Consider the following 12,301-nt stretch of genomic DNA (forward strand, 5'->3'; position numbering starts at 1 on the left):
TCTGATAACATTTAACAGTTGGAGTCGTTCAGGTCCCGGCAACTCATGAGAGTGATCGCCATAATAAATAGCCATGCCTCCACCTCGGCCTTGACCAATCGAAGTCTGAACTTGTGAAAAAAGTACGCAGAAGCTTACTAAACACCAGGGTGCCGGAACGAAATGTTTTTCGTTTCGGTTTTAGTTTCGTTCCACCGCAAAACGTTCCGTTCCGTTTCTACTCCGGAACGAAAAAAAAAGGTTCCGTAACGGTTCGTAACGGTTTTTTTTTTTTGTATGCAAAAAGTTGAAGTTCAGGAAATCATAAAACACATTGGATTTATGATGTAGTTACTTGCCCTCCTATTAAGAAAGTGGGACAAGGGTAAAACACGTTCTTCAGAGAAGCGCAGGTAACTGTACCACGAATGCCTACCAACTAGCAGAAACCAGTATTAATTTCAAAGTCATAGTATTTATTTTCTCGAAAGACAAATACGAATTTTTTTAGTGGGCTCAATGCTTTGTGTCAAGGGAGTGAGCACGATCTCAGAAGCAGCACGTCATTGAGTGTACTCTCTGAGGTGCGAGACCGCTGTTCTGATAAAAAGATCGCCAGGCCTGCGCGGAACACGCCGCACAGTCACAGCGAAAGCTGGAAGAGCGGGCTTTGTAGAGCCCGTTGTAGAGTCTCTTGGGGCAACTAATACAAGTACACATGGAAGCTACCCACTACGTCATAAATCATCGCAATTTTTCTGAAGCAGCGAAGTTCCCACTATGCCATTTTTCGTCATTCCTTGGAGAATCGTGGTACCCGCTACACATGTGTAGGTAGCAAAACAGCCATTTGGGCTAGTTGGTAACGGTTCATATCTTAAAGCAAAAAAGCGCACAACAAGGGAGGAACCGACGACACAAAGCGCTTCGTGTCGTCGGTTCCTCCCTTCTTATGTCCTTGTTCCCGCAGTGCGCCTTTTTGCTTTAAGATATGAACATGTGTAGGTCTTTAGTCATTATGTGCAGATTGTGCTGTGGCTGATGATGATGAAGAATTATGGCTGAGCACTTTGCAGTGGGTGGGAAGCAGTGTTGCGGAATGGGCTCCTCCATTACATTCCAATTCCATTCCGGGGAATTAAAACTTGCCGCGATTCCATTCCTTTCAATTCCTCGGAATGAAAAAGCCTATTCCCACCCTAGGAGTGGCCGGGCAGTTCAATTCCATTTCTGTAATTCTTCAACGTAGGAAAGGCATCTTGAGACTTTTATCGAGCTAAGAATGAACGCCGCATAAAGCTGATGTCATCAGATGCATTAGGAACTGCAAAAGTACGCAAAACACTTTACCAAGGTCGACGAATAGCAGCTTGGCGACATATCTCGTGCAGTACAACCCCCTTACTAATTCCCATATGGGCAGTTCTCCCGCTACCTATAGTATTTGCATGGCCAGCATGTTTGAACAAATGGTGGTGTTTTAATATTGTTTAAGCTTAAACGTGTTAGTGCTGAAATTACGACATAGCGTATTCTTATACAAAAGTAGTATTCAAGAAGACTAAGCAGTTTTGCCACGCATCTGGAGCGGTCGTGAATATGGAGAAATCTAAGAATTGGGTAATGGGGAACAAAGCCCTCTAGATCTGCTGGTATTAGTTGGAACAGTGCACCGCTAGGACAACTTGTGCCTTTGCATCGAATACGGAACTCTGGGCCGTACTGCTCTACAGCACTCACGCTTGTCAAGCGCGCCTCGCAAGCATGAATGGGGTGAGAACTTTCTGTGTTCGCCTGTGCGCAGGTAAGCAGTATCTTCCTTGTCGCAGGAGGTTATTTGCATATGTCAGGTACTAAACTGCTCGTGAGATAAAGATCAGGCTGTGCATACAGTATTTGCCACTTTCGCGTGGGGTTATCAATGGAAACCAACGCGCAGGGGCAATTTGTTTCTCCCTTCGGTATCTACTGGGATAATCCGTTTGTACACTAACTGATGCCTCTGTTTGTAGTAGGCGCGTTGCTTATAAATGTACCGTGCTTGTAATCAGCCAAGCCATTTTAAAAATTCTGCTTTATCGTTAATTTCGAGGCTCAGACTTCCTAATGTTTGAAAACGTGCTCTATTTTCGGAAAAAGACGTAATTCCATTTCGATTCCATTGCGTGCAGAAGGTGCTTAACATTCCCATTTCACTCCCCAAGCGTTGTCCCCATTCCATTCCTGGGTCGCGAAAATGTAGAATGATTCCGGTGTCGTTCCAATTCTGGTGGGCCAACTCTGCAACACTGGTGGGAAGCATTAAACCACACACTCTTTGCGCTATTAGCATTATGTGATGACTGGTTGTTATTTTACTCTTCTGCCACGCTATATTACATAGGTTAACACGATTCCTTGCCCGAAATGACGCCTGTATGCAGTATTTTTGCGAAGGAGTTACAAGCACCATCGTGGCACTGGTGGAAGACCCGACTGCCACGCAGAGGGGCAGGTTAAAATCCCATCCGATCACACAAAAATTCTTTCTAATTTAATGTTTTCTTATATCACGTGATAGCGGACATGGACACCGGCAGCAACGGGAAACTATGGCGCCAAAATCAGCTGTTGTGATCTCATAACGGCTTTCGCTGTAACAAACTTCAGCGCCGACAATGCCCTCTCACCTTTGGCCTGCGGGACGGGCGACAGGCGCGCAAAAGTCCACTTGTGTTAATATAAACATCTCTGGTTGCCACTGTTATCGTTTTTCGCACAATTTCAACATATCTTTGCTTTGGAATTCCTGCCTGAGATATGCTCACATTGCATGAGGTCAGTTGTTCCGGATTGCCAAGTTTCCTCGTGAACCGAAAAACGATTGAAAAAATTTCGGTTTCACTCCGGAACGAAATAATAGATAAAGTTTCGGTTACGTTTTCGTTCCGGTCAAAAATATCGTTCTTTTTTTCGTTTTTCGTTTCCGGTTTTTGTTCCGTTCCGACACCCTGCTAAACACTGGGTCATGGAGGTTTCGCATAGGCAGTGGACACTTTCCAATATGTGCTTAAATATTCTGTTTGAGTCAATATTGTGGCCTCATCACGACGGTCTGCCGCTTCAAAGTGATCGAAAGAAGCTATCTGAGTTTTGTAGAAAACCTGTCGCTATCACGGCAGCTTGCCGACGCTACTTTACTTGTTGTACATTCTCCGAAGAGGCTAAGAGGATTTCCCAACCATAATCGCGAAGCACTTCGCGTCCACGACATTATTACGCCCGATTTAGCTAAAGGCTCTGCAATGGACCACGGACGACTGCTTCCTGCATCACCATCCCTTTCTCTAGCAGTATACAACCACGAACGAGCAGCTTCAGAGCTTACCCAGCATGAACCAAACCGAGTTCTAGCCTAAGCGAATACCCTTACAGTCCCCCTTCTAAAAGAACGCCAGCGTATACTTGCAACTGTACCTGTTTGCTTGAAACCTGGCCAGCCATAGACTTAAGCCATCAGGTAATCTTGAGGAAAAACCCATCAGCGCTAACACTCGCATTCCATTCGCCTGCCCTCGCTTGTGCAGAGGTGCTTCCACGCCGGAAAAAGAACGCGCACAAACTATGGCGCCTGCCTCGTGTCCGACACCGTAGGGGTGGCTGTATCCGCGTATGGCTCAGTAGAGTAGAGTGGTTCAGCGCTGGGAAGGAAGATTGCTGCTACAGCCATACGGCCGAGCCTAGAAGCACCGTTCCAGCGGCTCAGCTGCGGCGAGCGTCTGGCAGGCTCATTTTGTTCGACTCCCCCGAATACCTAATTAGAGGCCCATTCCGCGAGAATCCAGGCTCTCCCTTGTTTCAGTCATTCCGTGTCTGTTCTCCCTAACACTCTTTTGCTGGTCTATGCTATGTGGATAAAGAAATGCTCGAAAAGCTACCTCGAAGTTACAGTAATTTCGATCGACGCGAAAATTTCTATCAGTACTTTATCGCTAAAGTCTCAACAATACGGAGGTCTATCTTAGGAGCTTTGTAGATCACTAATGGCGCATGTCTATAACGGCGAGGTTGTTTTCATGGGTAACATTCTTCCACAAGATGGAGGAAACGTTTTTCCGTGTGTCACCAACCAAATATGTGTAGCATCATCTACACCCGACAACCACATCAGCTGTTTTCCTTTTTTTTTTTTGCTGCGAAAAAGTACCACCGGATGCATTTACTTTTGCGTTACGCAAATGACAGGTGTCTCCACGAAAACATCGTATGTCATTGGGGATCTGTTCATCTGTCTTTAGCCATACCTTTCCTTGACATGCAACATGTTGAAAACAATAAATGAAATTAAATGAAATGAAACGCCAAGCGTTCTCAGACATAGGTGAGGCATAGATAAAAGGCAGACATCACGGAAAGAGATACATGTGTGACTATGGCGCGGCCTAAAAACGTATGTCAGTGACGAAGCAGCTGTGGAAGGAACTAGAATAAGATTCGAGCGTTGAAGTTGTGTAACACAAAGAAGAAGAAGAAATGAAAAAAAGAAACAGGAACAAGAAAAGGAATACAAAACAAATCAACGTCATCTAGGAAAGGACAGTCATCATCATAAAATTAATGCAGAAACTTCCTACTGGGAAATGTCAGATGACGCTGAACGTTCTTTCGAGTTTTGTCAAAAAACGATATACAGTGTATGCACGTGCCACGTGTGGTGTCTTTAATTTATAAAAAAGAGAAAAAAAAAAGAAACTCGATAGGCAGTAAAAAGTAAGCGACTAGAAGGATTGCCAAATAGTATGCACGGTTCTCCTTGCAGTTTCTTATCTCTCAGTACGACGGCCTTAGTTTCAAAGAATAGAGTTTCACAAGTAATTTTCGCAATGTACTACGATGAATGCTAAGCACTATTTCACATTTCACCAGTAGGCGGAGTGTGGATTAATTACTTATTCTTGCATTTATTTATGTATTTTTATCATTCATCGTTCTTATTTGAAGTACAGCGTGCCAGACATGCAGTCATGCCATTTGCTCCAGTTTTTGGTTAATTGTCTCCGTCGTCAAGCTTCCTTCGAGTGCTTACGCAGGAGCCCAGTCTTTAAGAAAACGAAAAAGAAACAGTAATCTCGTACCTAAACCACTGAAAGCCCATTCCTTCTTGTCACCGCTAAACGAAGCGGAACGTAACCTTGCCGCCGTGACGGCTAATGGCGCATTAAATCGCTCATCCAACTCGATTTGTTTTCTATAATCCTTCAACGAATAAGGACCTTTTTTTTTTCTCCACTTCCGTTGTTTCTTGTTCTATTTCCAATACCTTCACGCCACTTCCATTCGTTCAGTCGATATTGCCGGTACGGGGCGGTGCTACAGTTTCTATCAACACTTTCTGTAAGGCCGACCGTTTAATAGCAGATGCACAGATAGACGATGAGAAGCCCGGATTATTGGCTCTGAACTATGCTTTGAAGAATGTTTGCTCGACTCCTCAAATGCCGGAACAGACTAAGATACGAAGGGCTGACAGATTGAGCACACACATTCGGGCTGTCTTGTGCCGTTCGGTCGAGGTTCTGCAAACTTTGTACTGATGGAACAGGTTACAATGGAGCTTCTGAAAATGCAGCATTGCGTGTATACTCCAGATTTTCAATCCTCTCACCAAATGGCACGCATAGTGCGACAACGACAAAGCACTCAGCTTTAGCGCATTTATCAGTCCCACAATTTCTTCAAAAAGTCAATAGTCGGGCTTATTACTAAGTTGTAGTAGCCGCAAAGATCCGAGGGAGGAAAAAATGAATAAAAGTATAGCCTGCATAGCAGTATCGACTTGATGTTGCCCCGTCGAATGTAGTATATTTAAGGAATCACTGCTGACCTAGCACTCCTGCATTTCTTCTCACGTTCGACCAACGAGACAGCCGACGACTCGTGTTCTTGAATTAGGAATCGTGAATCCCGGCCGCGGCGGCCGCACTTTCGATGCTGGAGGCCCGTGTGCTTAGATTTAAGTGCCCATAAGGAACCCCAGGTGGTTGAAATTTTCGGAGCCCTCCACTACGGCGTCTCTCATAATCATATCGTGGTTTTGGGACGTAAACCCCTACAGTTGCTGTTATTATTATTGTTATTAATATTATTATTATTATTATTATTATTATTATTATTATTATTACTATTCTTATTATTATTATTATTATTATTATTATTATTATTATTATTATTATTATTATTATTATTATTATTATTATTATTATTATTATTATTATTATTATTATTTATCAACGACATAGAAACAACAACAGAGCCAGTCATGTTTTTATCTCTCCCTGCTTTCTACACCGCATGTTCAAAGAGCAAAAAAAAAAAAAGAAAAAAAAACAAAGAAAGAAAAAGAGAAAGAAGGCACTGCACGAAGGAGTACCCTGCTTTCACAGCTCTTCTCACGCAGCAGCAGCAAAAACGGGCAGCCGAGGGAACTCCGTCGCCCTCAAACATATCGGCGTCGTCCGATGTCGCCATTAGGACAGCGCACGCCCTCCGGCGTAAGCCAGACCCGGATTCGGAGCATCTGTCATCGCTCGGGGTTCCGTCGTGGTATGTACTAGAAGGAAGAGGCAGCCCTGCGGGTCGACGACGCGACGACCGGAATCGGCGGCAATAAGTGGACGCCAGACCGAAGGGACGGCGCGCCGTCGCTCCTCCACTGGCCGTACGTAATGAGCGTTTGCACTCAGACCTCCCTTCCGGGTTCTTATACGGGACCATGGTTGGACTAAGCAGGGGCGACGCGGCGTCGCACATCCGACAGCGGCATCGTAGTGATGCAGCTGGCGGCGGGCAAATGTCTTCGGCATCGCCCTCCCTCACCCCCTGTTTTAGACGCACTGCCCAGCCGATGTCGAGTCACTGTCGTGATTTGGGCTCAACCATCGCTTCGGCTGGGCGCTGTTGCACCAGAATCACCACGCCAGCTGTTCGTGTGCGCCTTCCTAATCGTTAGTGCAGGTTGTTTTAACGCGATAGCGTTAAAGAGCTCGTTTCGCAGAAATTCCGGCGTCGGCGGCGAAGTCTTTGGTTGTGAGCGAAAAAGCAGCATTGGCCGTGAGCGACAATTCGAGGTAGATGCAAATAAAGATAGGAGCCGGAGGGCGTTTGCATTTTGACTTTTCTTGCGGCGCTGTTTAGGTTTCCACCGAGAGGCGAAGGCAGGCTAGCGATTGGGAAGGCGATAGCGTGCGTGCGTGCGTCATTATCGCGTTCGTCACTTAAAGGCGAAGCTTAAGGGTCCCCCAATTTTTAATCCCTTGAACGAAAAGATTATATTTGGATGACGTGCAGGAGGATATACCGAAACACAATACGAAAGAGAAAGCTAAACTCGTGGTGGACAAAACATGGAAAGACGAATGGTTTACACAAAAGGTCACACCTCCGGAAAGAGAAACCAGTCGTCGTTCCTATGCAAGGTTAAACGAAGATGAGGTATCGCACTGCAATACATTTTTTAAAGGCTGCGTAACGCCATTTGTTGACAATAATTGTACCGGGCTGCTCGAGATATGATAGCCTAACAGCACAACTGCCCTCCCAGTCTATACCCGAATCCCAGTCCAACACGGAATTTGCCGAGAGAAGAGTTACCGTTTTCTAGCTATCTTTGAAACGTAATTGTAAATTCCTTGCCGTGCGCGGTGCTATAATATTTGGTTCAGATATTTACAGGAACCTTGATTGCCGATCGCAGTTCCAATCCACATCATACTAACAACGCTAGAGAATAGCATTCATTCTCATTTGTCCAGCTCTTTTTACACTAATCTCAAGTCGGCACAACGCTGGATTGGACGACCTTTAGCTGCAAATAACGTGTCGTAGAGTGCTAGCTCCAAAGTATATTATACTAATGACGAAAGTAATCTGAACAACGCCAAGAAAGGTACGAGTGCGTTTTTCTAGAAATTTTCAAAGAAAGAAAATCTCATTAAGCATATTTTTCCTTCAAATTTCTTTAGTGTTGTTCATGAAACCTCGCTTTTTTTTGGCATTCCTTCAACGATTCATGTCGGAACTATACGCTGGCATGCCATTAGCAAGACAACGTCGCCAAATGCAAAGAACGTTCACGCGTTCTCGAAATTCAGGACGATGGAATCCAAAAGACCAGACAACCAGAAGAAGAAAAACTACACGGAGAAGAAAATTACAGTGGGCGAACATTGAAATCAACGTAAGCTACGCGGCAACGTTCTTTTGTTCCCGTCGCTAGGCGACAAGCTTTCTGCGACACATTTGGCCGCTATTGCCCATTATAGCTGCAGTCTATAGACGTGTGCATTAGGCGAGCAGCAGCTATCTTGAATAGGAATCGCCATGCACGTCCGTACGTACTATGTATCCACGTCCAAACACAAAAGAAAGACGGAATGATCGGAAGTGCCGCTGTGCGTAATGATTTCCGGCACGGCGTTGCCTACAATTTGCGGCGGCATGCGCAAATTGGCCGTTAACAAACGCAAATGTCACGTCGAAATTAAAGGACTTCCCAGAAAAAAAAAGACAAAAAATCTATGCTTAGCCGTGGATCAAGAAACGTAAAACAACACGGACTGAAGACGACCAGCCCTGTAGGGCTGCAGCTTGCCGCTTCGGTAGCGGCGGTAGCGATTAGAGCTTAGTAGCTGCAACAAAATTCCAGGCTCGGATACTAAAGACACGATATCCATATTATCAGCACATTTGCACATCCGGGACTAGCGTTGTAAATGGGGCTGATGAGTACCATTCATGCTCAATGTTCGTAACGTGTTACCACGACAAAATGACTGCGGGTATTCTCTGCACTTGTTCCGCAATAACGTGTTAACGGAGAGATCCGTAAATAAAATAGGCTAAGCTTCAGAACCACGTTCGCGGTGTCAATCGGTTAGAGTGACGACATGGAGCACTGTAAAAAGAAAAAAAAAATGAAGAAAGACCATCACGTGGGGTTACCGTGAAGGTGTCCAATGACGCTGGAAAGTGCATGCCACCGTGATCCAGTCACCATGGCAAACATGGTTTCACGTGAAAGGGAGGCAAATCACAGGTGCGTCGTTTCGTTAACCTCCGAGGTATACGAAGTGGGGGTTTTCGAAGAAAATCTGGCTTGGCTTGGCTTGGCTTGGCTTGCCTCCTCTCGACCACGAGCCGCAGGAGCACTAGCTCTACTCATTCCCGTGCTGCCCGTGTTGCCCGCACTGCGCTCATGCGTTTCATCACCCAGCCACTGGGCACCACTGCTACGTGCATATCACGAAGACGCCGAGCGAAGGTGTCGCAGTGTGTTTGCGGATATCGCTGCTGCTTCTCTAACACGCATGTCACGAGTGGCGATCAAATGAAAAGCCGCGAGTGACCGAGCCGTTTTCACAGTGATAACGTCTACCATCAGACCTGGAGGTGGAAGCACTTTCGTGCATCCTAAAAAGCGCCCCGTCATGTTTTGTTCGCCCGTTATCTTGTTCGCTGCTCTGTTTCGTTTTTCAAGCACAATGACAAAGCTGTTTCCAGGACATATTTTAACCTCTTCGAAACGAAACGATAACGGAAGTCGCCGACGTCACCGCAAGCCCTCGCTGCTGCACATTAAGAAAAAGGAACTACCAGCAGCGACATGCGGTCGGCGCTGCTCATACTGAACCATCTTTCTCGAACCAACCTCTGATGTACCAGGAAAACGCAAATGCACGTTCTCCATGCCTGATGTTTCTGGATAAACTCGACGATCAGCCGAGGCTGCTTGCGAGGGTAAAATGCCCATGCGCTATGCCTAAGGGACGTAATACAAGTTATTATGTACGTACACACCTGACACATATTTATGAAACACAAAGCAGAGTGTCAGCCAGACTGGTGATACAATGTAATGTTTACATGTGCCCCTCGCTGTCGTATCGTAGAATGGAAACATTGTTTTTAAGGCAAGTAATACCATTAAGATAACCACGACAGTTAGAGCTTTAGAGAGGTACTTTTTCATTTTTTTTTTATTCAATTTTTTTTCGTGTTTAGTCAGTCTTTTCGTTCTTCGTGCAAGTGTTACAAATAGAGTTCGCTTAATGAGACGTATGCCCGCGTTTTACTTACACGTGATTTGTGACATAACGGTTCCGTTTTCTTACACAAACAGCGTCCGCACTGAAAAGGACGTCACCATGACACAGCAATACACTCTACCTTGAGGGTGTGTCCAGATAAGATCGAACACGAGGTCCCGGTCACCATTCCCGATTTTGATGAACTTTACTGTAGGTCTAGGCATTACACCCAGAACAATGGTTTCGCAGTTAGTATTGCGAAGAAAAATTTTTTTCGCCTGAAAAAAATACACAAATTTTGGCCGCAAAAAACACTTTTCCGCCAATTTTGCGATTTCTTAATTTTGAGCGCACCTAGGGAAAAAACGGTGCACTTCTTCGTCACAATATTTATTCCCCTTAAAGAACAAGTGAAATACAATCTTATGAGTCTTTTATTTCCCTTGCTTGTCGAAGCACTTTTGAAGAAAAAAATCACAAACTTGGCAAATCGCACAAACTACCTTTATTTCGGGAATTTATTGCTGCATACAAGTTAAAGTGAGGATAATAAAACTCGGTACATATTAACTTTGATACTTTCGCTCTCTTTTAAAATAATTTGCTTGGTTTTATCGCGTTCTGTTTTACTTGATAAGTGGGTTGAAACGTAAGTGATTTACCAAAAACGCCGAACTTTGAAAATGATTTTCTCAAAAAGGCCATTTTTAATTTTTTTTTAAATCTCTCTGATTGAAGTCAAGGACGTCATCTACAATTCTGCAGAAAAAAACGTTGCATTATTTTGGTTGCTAACAAGTTATAGTGCGTCAAATGTGACCATGGCAGCCTAGCGGCCGCGTCGTTCGTTATGTGGTGGAACTCGGATATAAGTTGCTAAAAATACTTGTACGTGACCTTATCACAAATCAGCAGCTCCACGCCAACAAATGCGCAGCCAGGTGTCATGGTTCAGCAAGCTTAGTCTTGCGATCAGCCGCTTGACAAACCCGCGCAGCAGCGGCCGTTCCATGCTGCGGGCGCTCACTTTACATGAGTGCCGCTTCGAATGCGGATAAGCTCCGCTTGCGCGCCAAACTACGCTCAGAGGACGAACGAGAGAAGTAATGCATCACTGTGAAAGTTAAAGGCTGTTAAGTGCTAACAAATGTCATAGTATGCAACGAAAACTCTGCCGGCAATTTCCCAGTGAGCGCCTCCAGTAGTGCGCTCATGTGTTGCTTTCTCTCTTCTGATGGCCTAAAGATAATTAGGTTCATTCTATGAGCAACATATGACACAAAAGAAAGCCATTGACATCTAAAAAAAACTGTCATACGTGCTTCCGATGGTCGAACAACTCAAACTGCAGTTGTTCATCTCGTGCCAGAACACTTGTCAGCCGGCTGTGAAAAGAAGTGTGTCCAAGTCCTTTGCTTCATTAAAGAACCGCTTTTACAATGCTGTATTGTTGTGCGTCCACAGATAGAATATCCAACGCAAGTCGAGCGTTTACACGATATTTTGCGGCTTCGCGCATAACAGCGCATAACAGTGCTGTAATGAAGGCGCTCACTGGGAAATTACCGGCAGAGTTTTCGTTGCATATTATGACATTTGTTGGCACTTAACGGCCTTTAACTTTCACAGTGATGCATTCCTTCTCTCGTTTGTCCTCTGAGCGTAGTTTGGCACGCAAGCGGGGCTCATCCGCAGTCGAAGTGGCACTCATGTAATATGAGTGCCCGCAGCATCGAGCGGCCGCTGCTGCGGGCTTCTCAAGCGGCTCATCGCAAGACAAAGCTTGCTGAACCACGACACCTGGCTGCGCATTTGTTGGTGTGGAGCTACTGATTTGTGATTAAGTCACGTACAAGTATTTTTAGCAACTTATATCCGAGTTTCAGCACATAACGAACGACGCGGCCGCTAGGCTGGTATGGTCACATTCGACGCACTATAACTTGTTAGCAACCAAAATAATGCAACGTCTTTTTCTGCAGAATTGTAGATGACGTCCTTGACTTCAATCAGAGGGATTTTAAAAAAAAATTAAAAATGGCCTTTTTGAGAAAATCATTTTCAAAGTTCGGCGTTTTTGGTAAATCACTTACGTTTCAGCCCACTTATCAAGTGAAACAGAACGCGATAAAACCAAGAAAATTATTTTAAAAGAGAGCGAAAGTATCAAAGTTAATATGTACCGAGTTTTATTATCCTCACTTTAACTTGCATGCAGCAATAAATTCCTGAAATAAAGGTACTTTGTGCGATTTGCC

Source organism: Rhipicephalus sanguineus, chromosome 2 (genome assembly GCF_013339695.2).
Source record: "Rhipicephalus sanguineus isolate Rsan-2018 chromosome 2, BIME_Rsan_1.4, whole genome shotgun sequence".
NCBI lineage: Eukaryota > Metazoa > Arthropoda > Arachnida > Ixodida > Ixodidae > Rhipicephalus > Rhipicephalus sanguineus.